This window comes from Pongo pygmaeus, chromosome 21, assembly GCF_028885625.2.
Source record: "Pongo pygmaeus isolate AG05252 chromosome 21, NHGRI_mPonPyg2-v2.0_pri, whole genome shotgun sequence".
Classification (NCBI taxonomy): Eukaryota; Metazoa; Chordata; class Mammalia; order Primates; family Hominidae; genus Pongo; species Pongo pygmaeus.
The window spans coordinates 43,858,965-43,862,274 of NC_072394.2; the positions used below are offsets into that span (position 1 = coordinate 43,858,965).

The 3,310-nt window shown below is 53.1% G+C and overlaps 1 pseudogene; it reads right to left on the reverse strand.

Moving 5' to 3' along the window:
- Positions 1-2,711: 2,711 nt before the first annotated feature.
- On the reverse strand, positions 2,712-2,796 carry LOC129022211 (small nucleolar RNA U3; annotated as a pseudogene).
- Positions 2,797-3,310: the final 514 nt, after the last annotated feature.

Sequence of the window (3,310 nt, forward strand, 5' to 3'; positions counted from 1 at the left end):
CGGCCGAGGCGACGCCTGCGAACAGGAGGTTCCGAAGGGAGTAGCCCCAGGTGGCAGGGGCGCAGGCCGCCGCGCCCTGGGAGGCCCCCCGAGCACACCAGCCACTCTGTCGCCTGCGGGCACGGGGCAAGAAGCAGAGAAGCGGACCCCTGGGCCAGCCTGGGCGTGGGCTCTCCAGGAGTCGCCCACCCGCAGGATACGCTTGTCTTCAGACTCCGTGTGAACCCGGCAACTGCTCTCCAGGGCTCTGGAGCCGAGATGGCCGTGTTTGGGGGCACACCAGCACCACCTCCCCCGCCACCTCTTTGGAATAGATCCCAGATCATCCCCGTTTGCTCGCTCTGCCTCCTGGCGCCATCATTGCCCGGGAACCTTAGTTTGATAACTCCGCTGACCTCTCCCCAGGCATCCTACCTCCCCCTTACCCCGCAACCTCTGCCACCTAGCCTGGTGGCCCGGTTGCACCTCTGGTTCTCTGGAGGCGCCTGTGTTGCCTCTCTGTCTTAGGTATGGGCTGCACCGAGCCCGAAAGGCCTATCACCGCCCCAGCCCAGCCAAAAGTGCTGTGCTTTTTGTGCAACTGAAGGTCTAAGCCGGCTGGTCAAAGAAAATCTTCAGGTCTTTCTCACAAGGCACTGCCGCCGTGAAGCCAGGCATCGTCCACATTTTGCTTGTGAAGTTGACTCTTGGAACCCAAGAGTTGGGTTTTATCGTCGTCCTCATTCAATATCACCTTGCTAACTCTCTAACCTGCACACAGCCCTTCTGATTCTGTCATCAGAGCGGTACTTTCCTGGCCTCGTCTCATCCAGACGGGTGGCTACAGCCTTCTGTGTCTTTGCCCCAGGAGCTGATAGGTGTGCAGAACGCACAGAACTCTGGGGCTTGCCTGGAGAGACCTCCCTCCAAATTGACCTTGAGATATGAATTAATGCCTTTTGGATAGGGCGATGGTTATCAAGGATACTGGAAGGGGCAGCTCTGAAACCCACATCTATTCCCTGCCCTTAGCTTTAGTGGCTTGTGGGTTCTGTGGGGCAGACACCTGACCCCAGCTAGGCCCATCCTGCTTTCTCCCAGGCTTTGGAATCAGAGCACAGAAGCTGAAGGAATCCAGCTTCCAGGTGTAGGTTGCATGAGTTTCTCAGGCCTGTGGTAACAGCCACAGACTCAGTGGCTTAATACACAGAAATGTATTCTTGCACAATTCTGGAGGCTAACTCCAAAATCCACGGGCCAGCAGGGCAATGCCCCCTCCAATGGCTCTGGGGAGAAGCCTTCCTTGCCTCTTCCAGCCACTGGTGGTTCCTGGCAATCTCTGGCGTTCTTTGGTCAAGGATTCTTTGTAGCAGCATCACTCCAGCCTCTGCTTTCCCTCCACATATCCCTCTTCACGTGACCTTTTTTTCTCTGTGACTGTGGTCTGTGTCCTTTCCTCTTCTTTCTGTTTTTGTTTTTTGAACCAGAGTCTCGCTCTGTCACACCCAGGCTGGAGTGCAGTGGCGCAATCTTGGCTCACTGCAAGCTCTGCCTCCCGGGTTCACGCCATTCTCCTGCCTCAGCCTCCCGAGTGGCTGGGACTACAGGTGCCCGCCACGACGCCCAGCTAATTTTTTTGTATTTTTTTTTTTTTTTTTAGTAGAGACATGGTTTCACCATGTTAGCCAGGATGGTCTCGATCTCCTGACCTCGTGATCCGTCCGCTTCAGCCTCCCAAAGTGCTAGGATTACAGGTGTGAGTCACCGCACCCAGCCTTTCTGGTTTTGTTTTTAAATTTGAGACAGGGCTGGGCACGATGGCTCATGCCTGTAATCCCAGCACTTTGGGAGGCCGAGGTGGGTGGATCACCTGAGGTCAGGAGTTTGAGACCAGCCTGGCCAATATGGTGAAACCCCATCTCTACTAAAAATAAAAAAATTAGCCGGGCGTGGTGGTGGGCACCTGTAATCCCAGCTACCTGGGAGACTGAGGCAAGAGAATCGCTTGAACCCTGGAGGTGGAGGTTGCAATGAGCCGAGATCATGCCATTGCACTCCAGCCTGGGTGACAAGCGTGAAACTCCATCTCCATAAATAAATAAATAAATAAATAAATAAATAAAGACAAGGTCTAGCTCCATCACCCAGGCTGGAATGCAGCCTCGACCTCCTGAGCTCAAGTGATCCTCCTGCCCCCGCCTCCTCTGTAGCTGGGACCACAGTTGTGCACCACCATGCACAGCTCATTTTTAAAATTTCTGTAGAGATGGGCTCTCACTTTGTTGCCCAGACTGGTCACAAACTCCTGAGCTCAAGTGATGCTCTCACCTCAGTCTCCCAAATTGCTGGGATTCTAGGCGTGATCCACTGCACCCAGCCCAGCCTCCTCTTCTTATAAGGACACCAGTCATTGGATGTACAGCCCAACATAACCTCATCTCAAATGATTACGTCTGCAAAGACCCTATTTCCAAATAAGGTCACATTCTGAGGTTCCAAATGTTCATGAATTTTGGGAGGGGCACAATTCAATCCACTACAGGGGCACTTGGCTGGTAATGATAGGAAAGACCACCAGAGCTCTGGGGGAATCATGGGAAATGGAGAAAGAGGGTGGTCAGGGGAGAGAGGGGCAGAGTCAGGTGCTGTGTGGTGAGTAACCATCTGGGGACAAGCTGTGACTTCCCTATCTGCTTCCAATAGTCCACCACTGGAGCTAGCTTGAATGGGTTTCTGATCCCAGAAACCAAATGTGCTCTACAGAGAGAAACTTCTCTAGTCATGAACTGTAGAAATGATCCCTAAAAGTATAGTCTTACAGCAACCACATGGTGCCCAAGACAGCCTTTCACTCTCCCTATAAAAGCACCGAATGTGCTATTATATTCTCCAACCTCTAAGAGAGATGTTATGAACCATTTTGCTGAGGGCAAGATACACCATATCCACAACACACTCTTGATCTTGTAACCACTGACTTTGCGCTTTTTAGTAAGTGAGAAACATCTGAGCCAGCTCCTCATCCTAGGCTGGGTGCTGACTGCTTGGCAGCATTGCCCAGCCTGGCTCTGGGAGGAACTCCCCCACCCCAGAGGCTGTGATCTTTTTCCAAGTAGTCCCACCCCTTCCTCTCACTCTCTTCCCCAGCCCCAGATGTGGGGCCCAAAACTCACAAGGAAGAGGCTGAACCCTGTTTGAGCTTGGAAATGTCCATGTCACAGGGGCTAAAAGGATAGCTGGACCCCGCTTCCCCCTTTCCCAGGTGGCTGACATCAAACACCATGCTCCCTCTTTCACTGCAACAGTTTTGGGATCCAGGATCTAGGCCCCA